General features: G+C 45.2%; 1 long non-coding RNA gene across 2 annotated transcripts in view; it reads right to left on the bottom strand.

Moving 5' to 3' along the window:
* Positions 1-2428: 2428 nt before the first annotated feature.
* LOC110004040 (uncharacterized) overlaps positions 2429-14134 on the bottom strand; it is a 12898-nt gene continuing 1192 nt past the window's right edge. Inside the window, exons 2-4 of one of the 2 annotated variants that reach the window (XR_002278948.2) lie at positions 12416-12798; positions 5464-5612; positions 2432-3225 (exon numbers count right to left, since the gene is read on the bottom strand). This is a non-coding gene — a long non-coding RNA (uncharacterized lncRNA). Of the gene's footprint in view, positions 3226-5463; positions 5613-12415; positions 12799-14134 lie in introns of both variants that reach the window. The other variant, XR_002278949.2, reaches the window with a different exon arrangement.

The following is a 14134-nucleotide window of genomic DNA, read 5'->3' on the forward strand; positions in this document are numbered from 1 at the left end:
AGAATCAGAGGAGAACTACAGAATCAGAGGAGAACTACAAGATCACAAGAGAACTACAGAATCAGGGAAGAACTACAATATCACAAGAGAACTACAGAATCAGAGAAGAACTACAAGATCACAAGAGAACTACAAGATCACAGGAGAACTACAAGATCACAGGAGAACTACAAGATCACAGGAGAACTACAAGTTCACAAGAGAACTACAAGCTCACAAGTGAACTACAAGATCACAAAAGAACTACAAGATCACAAGAGAACTACAAGATCACAGGAGAACTACAAGTTCACAAGAGAACTACAAGCTCACAAGAGAACTACAAGATCACAGAAGAACTACAAGATCACAAGAGAACTACAAGATCACAGAAGAACAACAAGATCACAAAAGAACTACAAGATCACAGAAGAACTACAAGATCACAGAAGAACTACAAGATCACAAGAGAACTACAAGATCACAGAAGAACTACAAGATCACAAGAGAACTACAAGATCACAGAAGAACTACAAGTTCACAAGAGAACTACAAGTTCACAAGAGAACTACAAGATCACAAGAGAACTACAAGATCATGGCAGTGAATGCCGCTGTAATGCGACGCCCTGACAAAGCACGGCGTGCATATACTATGTTGAAATTTGCATTTACACTCGTTCATTCTGCTGCTGCATCCTACAACCTCTTCAATTACGAGATTACCTAAACACCACTAACGCCTGGATTGAACTTCATGATTTGAATTCATCACAAAGGGAAACATGCCTGAAACGTTTCCATACATGAGTGTGAGGTAATGAGACAGAACGACACCCTGCTGTGTGATTCTGCTGCCACAACAGAAGAGACAGAACTCAGCACACACACATCAGAAGTCATTGTCTTCAGGAGAAAAACACACATCTGCATTCTCTATCCTCAACTCCCCGAACACTCCCTCTCCTCCCATCCTCTCCTTGTTCCCCTCCTTCCCTCCTCCTCCTCATCAAAAGCCTCCTAACTCCCCGGCTCCTCGGGCTGCTCCCATTTCTTAAAACACAGTCGAAGGAAAAGAAAAAAAAAACCTTTCCCTTTCCATTAAAAAGAAAACAGGAAGAAAGAAGGAATGGTGTCAATTATGAATTATCTTCCAAAAATAAACGCAGGAGCACGTCGGCCGACTCGGCAGAAGAACGCAGCGGTAGCAGACTTTTGAGGAAGTCAGATAAAACGAGGAGGAGAACCAGGAAATGGGACCACATCACTCCTGTCCTGGCTTCTCTGCACTGGCTCTCTATACAGTCTAGAATAGAATTCAAGATCCTTCTTCTCACCTACAAAGCGCTAAATGGCCAGGCACCATCCTACCTGAAGGAGCTACTAGTGCCGTACTGTCCCTCGAGAGCGTTGCGGTCCCGGAGTGCAGGCCTGCTGGTGGTACCTACAGTCTCTAAGTGTACTATGGGGGGTAAAGCCTTCAGTTATCAGGCTCCTCTCTTCTCCTCTTTTTGTAACATAACAATGAGTAAGGTCTTTTACCTGCTTTTTGTAAAGTGTCTTGAGATAACACTTGTTATGAGTTGACGCTATACAAATAAAATTGAATTGAAAAATTGAATTGAATTGAATTGTTAAACAGTTTCTTGTGTTGTTAGGAAAAGGGGGCAGGTATTATAGGTTTTCTTCTTCCTGCTCCTGTTTGCTCATTTCAGTATTATGAGAAAACATTTCTTGTTGTGTTTTATTGTGTTGAAACCAAACACTGAAATGAGCAAATAAATCAAATATGAAATTAAATGAAAGTTAGCGTTCAATCGGCCGGTGAAATGAGTCTTCAGTATCGTCTCTGGTTGTGCGGTGGGGGTGCAGGAGGAGGTGGGCTCTAAATGAGGGTCTGCTGTTAATTGGATTGGACTGATTCATTAGCGCCTCACTTAATTAATGGCAGCGAGAGGTGGTGATATAATTAGGGGGGGGGGGGGTAAAATTACATTTGGGTAAACATGGTTTAGAGATAAAGCTCGTGTGAACATTATTATTCTCATGTATCTTCATTTGAGTCGTTCTTCAGGCCGTGTGGAGGCTCGCTGCTCTCCAATAAATTAAACTAATAATGCGGAGCTGTAAAGGATGAACGCCGATGAAGGTGGAGCGGGTTTTTAATGAGATGCAGCGTCTTCACTAATTCATTGTAATGGAAATGTTCAGTGACGTCGCTGTGAGGAGAAGTGCAGCGTCAGCAGCAGCCGAGGAAGCTGTGTGACTTTGAGCAAACGACAGACGAAGAGGATGAAGAGCTTCTTTATGACAGAGAGGGAGAGTCGCTCTGCTGCTCCGAGGAAGAGGAGTAACCACATCCTCCTCTTCCTCCTCCTCCTCCTCTTCCTCCTCTTCCTCCTCCTCCTCCTCTTCCTCCTCTTCCTCCTCCTCCTCCTCTCCTCCTCCTCTGCACCAAAGCTCAGTCACTTAAACGTCGCGGCTTTGATTTACGGAGCATGGGATGAGATGAAAACAGAAAAATGGAGGGAGGGAAAAGGTGAAATTTGAAGAAAGCCTCTTTGCACCATGGAGCGAGGAGATGAATGTACGAGGAGGCGATGGAATGTGCTGATATGATAATGGCCTCTCATCGGGCCCTCGTGGCGAAATACACTTTCTCTGTGTAATTTGGTGCCGGGACGAGAGAGAGAATGATGTTTTCTTTTATCTCATCGCACAAAGCACTCGCACCCAGCTGCCACTTCTCACATCTGCCACAGAAATCTCATTGGACAAATCCTTTAATTGCCTGATCGATGCCTGTAGAGCCATGCAGATGAGCCTGATAGTCAATAAGAGCGGGGTCAGGTGAGCAGCTGATCAAAGTGCAAACTGTGCTAAAACATCAGGAACCAAACGTCTGCAGGCTCCACCTTCAACCCTTCACATCACCCTCCAGAAGAATCTGGTGAAGCAAATAAAGTCTCTGAAAGTTTACTGACCATCCATCACCGAGCTCGAGGAGAGACAACACACACACACACACAGAGGCTACAGGCGCACAAACACACCCAGGTGAGACAGCACGGCCTGTTTTTGTGTTTTCATTCTCTGCAGAGACAACATGAGGAAACGTGGAAATCGATGTTTTTCTTACCTTGTGTTTTGCCAGCCAAAGTCTCATCCCAGCGTCTCAGAAGAAGCATGATGGTACAGCCTGGGACTCCTCTCTCCCTCTCATAGCCTCAGACTGAGGGAGGCTCAACTACAGCCAACACAAGAGAAAGCACAGCATGAGTATTGATTGTTTGCAGAAGCTGTACGCTAACATGAGCTGAAAACTCCTCCAGATATGCTGGAAGAATCTCAGGTCTGTGATGTCAAAGGTCTCATGAGACACCCTGCAGCAGTGTTTACGAGAATTAAAAATAACTTTATAGAAATGTTTAATATTGTCGATGAAGGTTTGGTTTGCTTTTATCAATCATAAAGAGACATCTGTGTTCATTTCAGTCATTTTCATAAACAGTCAAAAAAAGGAGCTTTAAAGGAGCAGTATGTAGCTCTGACCCCTAGTAGTTAAAATGGGTACTGCAGTCTAAATTCTAAACATCATAGAGAGCTGTCCCCCCCCCCCTCCTCTCTAGAGTGGATGCTCACTCAGGTCACCATGTGGTGGACTCTGAAGCTTCAGTGTTTATCCAGCTCTGCATGGGTCTGTAAACCTTTCTGTGTTCTAACCTCTCTCCATTTTTCAAAAGCATCTCCAATATTGATCCTAGTTTGAGCACGTTTCTGCTCGTGGAGCTTATTAGAAACATGCAGAGGCTTTTTAGGTCGGGTACAATCACTTCTATCTGAACCACTTCTCTTGACCGCTTCCATCGCTGCAACACCTGTTGACCTGATAACTGCTCTCATATCTGACAAACAGAGGGGCGTCCAAAACGGCCGTGTGGTGGGGGGTGTCTTAAAAGCGCCTACCTTCTCTGGTCCAAACAAATCCAGAGCATTCAGGAGCAGAATCTAAAGTTAGAAGGAGGACATACTGGCTGCTGCATTGTTGTCAGAGAAGCCAGCACTTCAACATAGCATGTTTCCTTAATGATCAGATAGTAAGATACCTTTATCATCTCACTCTCTACACATCTCACTGACTGGACCTTCAAAACAAGAGAAAAATTAATGTGAATGTTTGTTTGCTTTTTAATTTCTTTGTTATTGAAGTTGCACAGAAACATCTTAACTTGTTACGCCTGTTAAACTTTGTATGACAAGTTTTTTGTTAACTTGAAGTCTTCGTTCCTGGACCAATTGTTTTTTGAACGCTGCCAAAATTCTCTCTGAAATCCTCTCCCTCGCTCTCTGCTCGTCCTTCCACTCGGTGCTCTCAGGCAGAACTAATCAGCTGGAATAATCCCACCTGTCAACATTCTCAGGTAATTAATAGAAAGATGAGTTTAATTAACTCAGAAATGAGTCTAAAACATCCATGGGAGGAAACTAACCCTGCATCACTTCCAGGCGTCACTCCAACCAGCTGCACGGGAGAGAACGTGCTCGAGTCGTCGTGATTCATTGAATAACTTCTCGCTAGCGGGGAAAGCCTCGTTAGGTGTGCGAGGGTTTGTCGATGCAAAAAAGAGGAACATACGAGATCGAGGAGGAGAGATTATAGAGAAGAGGTGTGTTGATGAGCTTTTATCACCTCAACAAATCATAATCTTTGTACGGTGGCCTACAAGGACAAATGTGCTGCAAGGTTTTTAAAAATAATTCAATTCACTCATCAGACGCTTTTAACGAGAGCAACAAACGACAGGAAGTGTAAATGAGCTTCTTTAAGTCTGATTGGACACACAGGTGCTGACAGGAAGTGACTAGAGGTGCTGACAGGAAGTGACTCAAATGTTCTTGAGTTCTAATCAGCATCTAAACCATCCTGTATATCATCGTCACCATCATCATCATTAAGGTCGTAGGTGTTCAGAAAAAGTCTGAGTTCCCAGTCCGATACGTCATCAGGGACGCTCCCCTGAAGTCTGAAACTCAGAGAACCGCGATAGTATCGTGTGCGTTTTATCTGTGGACGTGTTGTCGTGTTCTTTCTGCCTGCAAACTATCCCGTAGTGTGTCCTTATCGTCTGTTATCAGCCATGTTGTTTGTCCGACTTAAAATCTGGAACGTGGTAAACTCGAGTGTGACGTCGCACCCTTAGAAACACAGCTCCTGAATGGGCGGGGCCATCTCTCTCTTTTATGCACTCATGCTGGCAGAGGTAATCCCTGCACGCCGTGTTGGGTCAGCGCCGCGCACAGCTGAGCCCATCGCTCCCTCTAAGGTCAACGCTCGTGTTTCCAGAGAACGCGTTACGACACAGAAAAGAATAAACAAGAACAATCTGACTTTTGACAACAAGAAGCGAGCACGTCGTCTCTGCTTCTGCTTCCTGTTTTTTGGATGTTGTGTTTGTAGGTGTCAATGCAACATGAGCGGACTCACAGCAGTTTTAGGTAAAATCCTGGATGCGTCGGGTGGGGGGGCGGTGGGGGGAGGGGGGGAGCAGCACTTTGGAGGTGACTGTACTCCACAGGAGCAGCTTCACATCCGTTCTCCCCTTCGCTCCTCCGATGAGACGTTTGCTTGTTTCTCTGTGTTTTAGAGAGAGAGGGGAGAGAGAGGACAGAGGGTTAGAGGCTGGTCAGACAGACTCTGAATAAACCATACTGCACGCTTTGGCATGGACGCGCTATCTCCGGCCTGCTTCTCCTGGAACGACTTAATGAGATTACACAAGGAGGATTTAGAATCTTAAAAAATCTGCATGAAGCGTTCTTTCCACTTATTATTTTTGACACTCACAATCCACAGAAACAAAGCGTCTTCCTTCATAATTGGTTTAAACGCATCTCACATTGTCTTCAGTAAACTGTGTGTGTGTGTGTGTGTGTGTGTGTGTGTGTGTGTGTGTGTGATTTGAGGAGAATCCAGCACACTGTGGATAAATAAAACATTTCCTCAGAATGTACTGTAGTACTAAATTGTCTCTGCGTTCATCCCCCAACAAACCGTCACACTACAGTACGAGTCAGATCAGAAGAATAATAATAAACAGCTTCTAATAATCCAGATTATTCAGGACTCGTCGCTCCGGTCCACGAGAGTGTGAGAGCGCGAGCCGGGCTTTAGGTAAATGAATGATTAATTGAAATCTGTCGATGAATAATAAAAAACTCTCTGCAGGGTAACAGATTGCACTTTTCATATTTAATAGCTGGATGCTCCTCTCTCACACACACACACACACACACACAAACAAACACACACACACACACACACACACACACACACACACACACACACACACACACACACACACACACACACACACACCCCCTGGTCACATGAACACGCGGCGTCCACACATGAACGTGGAGTAGATTAAAACATCAAAGGACGCTCGCTTTTGCTTGTTTCCTAGCTCGCTCTAATCCCACAAAGGAGTCTAAATGTTGCTCACGTCGATGTGTACGCCCGTCCTCTGCTCGCGGACGCCGTCTGCGTCGATACAAGTCGTCCTAATAAGCTCGGATGAATTATTGAGGAGCCTTTTTATATCAGATCATGACCCATATTCCGCTCGCTTCAAGTGATGTGATGTGCTGCCAATAAATAAAATCGAGATGTACTTTTTTGTCCCACATAGGCCGCTCGCTCGCTCGCTCTATAAACGGCTGAGCGGGATTCAAACACTCGTAGTGACACATGAAGTACAGCGCCGGACACACAAGAATCTGAGGTGTTGAGACGACGCATTTAGAAAACGACAAATCCTCAAAAACCACAGAGAGGAAGTTATGATAGAGTTATAGCTAGAAGTTTCAACCTTCAGTAACGATACCAGTTTCATTAAAGGAGCAATGTGTCAGATATCTAGTTCATAAAATGATAACCATCGCAAGAAAGAACTTTGTACTGCAGTCCAGATTCTAATCATCATTAGACTCTGAAGCTTCAGTGTTTATCCAGCTCTGCATGGGTCCGTAAACCTTTCTGTGTTCTAACCTCTCTCCATTTTTCAAAAGCATCTCCATCTTCAGATCAATTATGTGCAGATAACCAACAACAACAACAACAACACTGCTGTACTGGCAGAGAGTTTAACGTTAGCCAACGATATGCACTATTATTAAAGGGGACATATTATGAAAAGTGTTTGTGAACATATATCTGGGTAACCTGAGAGTCTACTGACCCACAACATGTGAAATAAACCATCCAGTCCTTTGTTTGTGGTCTGCATAAGTCTTACAACACAGAGAAAAATGCTCTGTTTCAAATGTGCTCTCCTTGTGATGTCACAGTGGGATTCTGGTAAAAACAAATCCCCTCCGCTCCCCTGATATCTCCACCCATAGACTAGAACAAAACTTTAATGCAGGTCGGCTGGTTTCTACAGGGTCACAAACCTCCTCTGGTGCTTGATTCATGTTATATTTTGACCAAAGCACAGCACAGATGTTTCATTTAGACCACAGGGGACTGTTTGAAAAGGTGGAGGAGGGGACTGTTTGAAAAGGTGGAGGAGGGGACTGTTTGAAAAGGTGGAGGAGGACTGTTTGAAAAGGTGGAGGAGGTGACTGTTTGAAAAGGTGGAGGAGGTGACTGTTTGAAAAGGTGGAGGAGGACTGTTTGAAAAGGTGGAGGAGGGGACTGTTTGAAAAGGTGGAGGAGGACTGTTTGAAAAGGTGGAGGAGGACTGTTTGAAAAGGTGGAGGAGGACTGTTTGAAAAGGTGGAGGAGGGGACTGTTTGAAAAGGTGGAGGAGGACTGTTTGAAAAGGTGGAGGAGGAGGACTGTTTGAAAAGGTGGAGGAGGACTGTTTGAAAAGGTGGAGGAGGGGACTGTTTGAAAAGGTGGAGGAGGAGGACTGTTTGAAAAGGTGGAGGAGGTGACTGTTTGAAAAGGTGGAGGAGGTGACTGTTTGAAAAGGTGGAGGAGGACTGTTTGAAAAGGTGGAGGAGGACTGTTTGAAAAGGTGGAGGAGGGGACTGTTTGAAAAGGTGGAGGAGGACTGTTTGAAAAGGTGGAGGAGGAGGACTGTTTGAAAAGGTGGAGGAGGACTGTTTGAAAAGGTGGAGGAGGGGACTGTTTGAAAAGGTGGAGGAGGAGGACTGTTTGAAAAGGTGGAGGAGGACTGTTTGAAAAGGTGGAGGAGGGGACTGTTTGAAAAGGTGGAGGAGGAGGACTGTTTGAAAAGGTGGAGGAGGACTGTTTGAAAAGGTGGAGGAGGGGACTGTTTGAAAAGGTGGAGGAGGACTGTTTGAAAAGGTGGAGGAGGACTGTTTGAAAAGGTGGAGGAGGGGACTGTTTGAAAAGGTGGAGGAGGACTGTTTGAAAAGGTGGAGGAGGGGACTGTTTGAAAAGGTGGAGGAGGACTGTTTGAAAAGGTGGAGGAGGGGACTGTTTGAAAAGGTGGAGGAGGACTGTTTGAAGAGGTGGAGGAGGGGACTGTTTGAAAAGGTGGAGGAGGACTGTTTGAAAAGGTGGAGGAGGAGGACTGTTTGAAAAGGTGGAGGAGGACTGTTTGAAAAGGTGGAGGAGGACTGTTTGAAAAGGTGGAGGAGGGGACTGTTTGAAAAGGTGGAGGAGGAGGACTGTTTGAAAAGGTGGAGGAGGAGGACTGTTTGAAAAGGTGGAGGAGGACTGTTTGAAAAGGTGGAGGAGGGGACTGTTTGAAAAGGTGGAGGAGGAGGACTGTTTGAAAAGGTGGAGGAGGGGACTGTTTGAAAAGGTGGAGGAGGACTGTTTGAAAAGGTGGAGGAGGGGACTGTTTGAAAAGGTGGAGGAGGACTGTTTGAAAAGGTGGAGGAGGGAACTGTTTGAAAAGGTGGAGGAGGACTGTTTGAAGAGGTGGAGGAGGACTGTTTGAAAAGGTGGAGGAGGACTGTTTGAAAAGGTGGAGGAGGGGACTGTTTGAAAAGGTGGAGGAGGGGACTGTTTGAAAAGGTGGAGGAGGACTGTTTGAAAAGGTGGAGGAGGACTGTTTGAAAAGGTGGAGGAGGACTGTTTGAAAAGGTGGAGGAGGACTGTTTGAAAAGGTGGAGGAGGAGGACTGTTTGAAAAGGTGGAGGAGGACTGTTTGAAAAGGTGGAGGAGGACTGTCTGAAAAGGTGGAGGAGGGGACTGTTTGAAAAGGTGGAGGAGGACTGTTTGAAAAGGTGGAGGAGGGGGGATGATATGTCCTCTTTAATACTCTTAAATCAGGTGGAGGTAACCTCATCAGGGCAGTGGATCTTCTCTGAGCGATATGAAGATAAAGCTTCCTGCAGAGCGTTTGTTCTGGACTCATTGAGGCGGACGCATCGCTGAGAGCCCGACGCCGACGCCGTGTGATGAGGCAGCACGCAGGGAGGGTGAGAGACAGAGCGGGAGAACCAGTAGGAAGAAGGGGGACGGATTAAGAATCTCCTCAGCCCCTGCTGTCGCCTCTCCTGGCCTGTTTATCAACCACGACTGCAAACACGGCGCCTCGGAAAATCTCTTAAGCTCCGTTTGGAGACTTTTGGCAGACTTCTTCTTCACCTAAGCTTCTGGCATCGATTTCGCTCTCAGACACTAAAAATTGACAGGTGGCTTGAAATATGTGCAACCCCCCCCCGTGGTCACCTGATACGACGGATAATTTACGGCTCCATAAAGTTCACTGACAATATTTACTGACGCGTTAATCATTTAGAACGAGGGTACACTTTAATTATTTGAGTAAAACTAAGAAACAAACCCAGTCAGGCATCAACTACAACATCTCTTTCTGGCAGGCAGCGTTCATTCACGCTCCAAAAACATGTCGCTGCTCTCTGGAAGGAACTGAAAAGAATCCACCTTTCTAACCGATGAACGACCTCGTTATACACCTGCTGCTACAAACATCTTCAAACTTCTTATTTACCAATTCTCTCTCGAGCTGTTTTCACACATGCACTCCTGAAAATATCGAGATCATATCAGGAGGACTGCTCCAGAGATTCTCCTCATCTGTTCACACATGCACCTCACAGCAGGAGACTTTCCCTGTCAGAGAGGAGGGGGGCGGAGACTCCTGAGGTAAGACGGGACGTAAAAACACGATTAGGGATCAGTTCAAATATCAGACAATTCTATTTTAAACTGCAGTTGCAAAAGTATTCTTGTCCTTCATAAAACAGAAAATAATCCTCCTTTCTGACCTTTAATGAACCTCGACGTTAAAGTGATGCTCAGCGATGTCTCGGGTCATTGACTGGCTATTCTTTGCTCTCCTCGGGTCGTCAGAATACCAGAACTTTAAACTTCAATATGATACTAGTACAGATCAAAAGATATCGACACCCGCGTTGATACCACGGCGACAACAAAAATAAAAGTCTGAAGCTCCGGATATTAACTCATTTCTTGTTTCGACGATCAAAACTTGCAGACAAACTCCTTCACTCGGTCTAAATTGCACAAATAAGTTGGCCACCGTTGCATTTCAGACTGTGAGCCTGCAGTTTTTTTAATGGATACATTCCTCGCCAACGCACCCATCTTATGCAATCAATGTCGTTTTTTAAATTTCAGAAGCTTTCGCTACGATCATCAAAACATTAAAAGCAGATTTTATCGTACTGAATGATGTCGAAAGGTTTGACAACACGATGCTCTTCCTCCATGAGAGTCTCGGTAAAGAGTCGGTAAAGGGGGTGCGCCGGTGGTCTAATGACTGTGCGCACGCCTCAATGTGCGGAGGCTGAGGTGACATGCAGCAAAAGGCCCGAGGTCGGAATCAAAACCCCCGACGAGGACGTGTCATAACCACTAAGCTACAGGCGCCCTCTCTCTCTCCCTGACTCGTCCTGCGTCTGTCCCGTCTCTAAAAGGAGGCGGAAAAAGCCCCAAACATAAGGCTTCATCTTCTGCTTCAAACTCCTTTAAATCAGTTTTATATTAAAGTGTTCCTGCAGATTGGGACCCTCAGTGACGTCCATTTTGCTTCAAACTCCCTCTGCTTCAGGTTGGGAACATTTTAGACTTCTGTCTTTCAAAAACGATCGATCCTCGATCCGAAAGTACGGACGCTTTTAAGAAACTTCAGTCATATTTTTAACCATCAGCTGCATCAGACAAAGAGAGAGAGAGCGCATTTTCAAAGTTTAGACCCTAAACATTGCCATCGTGTGTGTTCAGTTAAGACGTCTGGTGAAGTTTGCATATTTAGGATTTTAAAAACAAGAGATAACCAAACATTTGGCGCCTCGGATCTCTATATTTTTTTTTTTTTTTGCTGAGGTATCAAAAAAGGAATTTTAAGAGAATCATATAAACATTTAAAATCCTGGTTTAGTGATGAGCCTGCTCTCTGAAAGTTTTAAACATTATTACAGTGAACGCGTGTCTCCCCTGTTCATAAAACCTGATTTGAGTGAAAAGACGGCGGACAGCAGCGTGGCAGAGCGTCCATTTTGCAGCGGTGACTGACTACCTGAGCTCACATCTGCGGGGGGGGGGGGGGGCTACAGGGGTCAAATGTGTGCCGAGAGCAGTATGGCTAATGGTCCCGGGTTATGAGAGCGGGTCCCAGGTGTGTTTCACAGGTATGTAGCCGTAACACACACACACAGTATAAATCCAAAGTAGTGTCAGCTGAATGATAGGAAGGTTAATCAGAGAAAAGGGGTCAATCGCTGCTGCACCTGTGATGGATGGATGATTGGATGATTTGATGGGTGAAGGGTCTGCATGCGTGTGTGTGTGTTGATGTGCATTTTGCTGCACACAGACACTCGGGGTTTGATTCCCACACTCTCTGTCAGAAGAAGTTTGAAATAACCGCAGATCAAAATAATCGCATCGAGAAAAGGGCAACGTGCTGCGTCGCTTTGTGTAGATTAATTTATTGATCAGACTATGTCACACACACACACACACACACACACACACACACACACACACACACACACACACACACTCTCTGAGCAGGTCATTGGACGGGGCTGAAGTGCAGTCTCCATCCGGCGGAGGTGACTTGTACAGTTTTGACATTATCACACATGATCAGATGCGAGAATGTGACCTTAAATCACACGGATGAGAACTGAATTAAAGCTGAAATGAAGGGTGAAATGGCTGAGGAGCGCCGGGGAAAATCTATTTAATCACGACTTAAACCTCACACACACACACACACACACACACACACACAGACACACACAGACATACACACACACAGACACACACAGACATACACACACACACACACACACACACACACACACACACACACACACACACACACACACACACACACACACACACACACACACATGCATGCAGAAGTAGCGGCCTTATGAAAAAGAGATTTGGATGAATGTCATCAATTAATCATCATCCGAAACATGCAGGAGAAGAAGCATGTGTGGATTCAAGTACTCACCTATGAAAACCTTAACATTAGAAAATATTGATTTTAATGGATTTTGGCGGCAAGAATCTCGTCTAACACATCGACTAACAGACAAAGATGCTGCTGGAGTCTTTAATCCGCGTCAGTGAAATCCCGTTAAGATTCAATAGTTGGAAAAAAGAAATATTGAAAATCAGCTTCAGTCCGTTAGAAAAAGAAGTCAAAAAGAAAGTCCCCAATTAAGGACAGTTTTTAAACGACTGTTAATTTTGTTTTCACTAGGGGGTCGAATCCAGGACTTAAAGGGTAATTCCACAGGAAAACAGCTAAATCCAGGGCGCCTTTATCAGGGTGGCAGCTGGTCAAAAGTCAGACTTCCCATTCTCTTCAGAAGAGGAGAGGCATTAAATCTCCTTCAGGAAAAAGGTGGAAATATAAACAAAGGAGATGGACAAAGAAATGAGTTGTGTGGTTTGTTCACTTTGCTATGCATCTGTCTACAGCTGAGCCTCACACACACACACACAGACACACACACACACACACACACACACACACACACACACACACACACACACACACACTCACACACTGAAATTATTCAGTTTCTTTGCAGTCAGCTAAATTCTTTGGAGCCACTCTTTGTCGCTCTATTCCTGAAATGCAAAGGATTATTGGTGAATAATCTGCACCCCTTTGTATTTCCATAAATGGGATGGAGGTAGTAAAGAGGAGATGAGGTGCAAAAGTACGTCACCGAAATACAAAAAAAATAAAAAATAAAAATAAGGAGCGACTCCGCTCTGATGCAAGATGACGTGTGAGTGGTGGGACAGGAGATGAAAAGAAATGGAAAGGAGAATCAGAAAGTGGAGAGAGAGAAAGAGAGAGAGAGAGAAAGAGAGGGAGAGGGAGAGAGAGAGACAGGGGTGATGGAGAGATTTAAAAAAAAAAAGGATGGTGATTAAAGAGATTCAAGCTCGAAGCAAAGTTGGAGAAAAAAAGTGACGGTGGAGGAAAAAAAAGGGAGAAAAATCCTCAGCGGGTTTTTTTTTTTTAGTCCTAGTCCATTCTCTTTGAGTGCTTGTGTGTGTCTGTCTGCGAGATGAGAGTGAGAAGGATAGGCGACAGAGAGAGAGAGAAGAGAGAGAGAGAGAAGAGAGAGAGAGAGAGAGAGAGAGAGAGAGAGAGAGAGAGGGAGGAAAAGAGGGCGAGAGAAGGCGACGGGCCGAGTGTATAAACACAGATGACACCCAGACAGAGTTGAGTTAGGCCTCTGCTCACTTTGACCTTCACCTCATAAACACCAGGAGGAGGAGGAGACTTGAACGCACCTCGGAACCACGGGAACAAAATTTATTTCAGAATTTGTTGTTGTGAGCGGACAAAGGGACGTGTGAGGAGGACGTGGTGGTGGGGGGGAGGAGGGGGGGTGGGGGTATTTCAGACACTTTGATGGAGAAAAAAAAAACAGACTTTTTGTGCAACATATAAAAAATGACAAGATGTGTTCTCCGGGATGACGCCTGGAGGAGGCGAGTGCTTGATGAGTCACTGTGGGCGAGGAGAGAACAAAAAGTGAGAAAACACAGATTAGAGAACGCAGAGTGATGAGAAGATGACACGGCATGAGGAGAGAATCAGCTGAGTGCCGGATGGGGAGGGGATTCATGGGTGTACCAAAAGCCAGATTACAGGGCCCGCGTCAGTGTGTGTGTGTGTGTGTGTGTGTGTGTGTGTGTTTAATGT

This window comes from Labrus bergylta, chromosome 16 (assembly GCF_963930695.1).
Source record: "Labrus bergylta chromosome 16, fLabBer1.1, whole genome shotgun sequence".
NCBI lineage: Eukaryota > Metazoa > Chordata > Actinopteri > Labriformes > Labridae > Labrus > Labrus bergylta.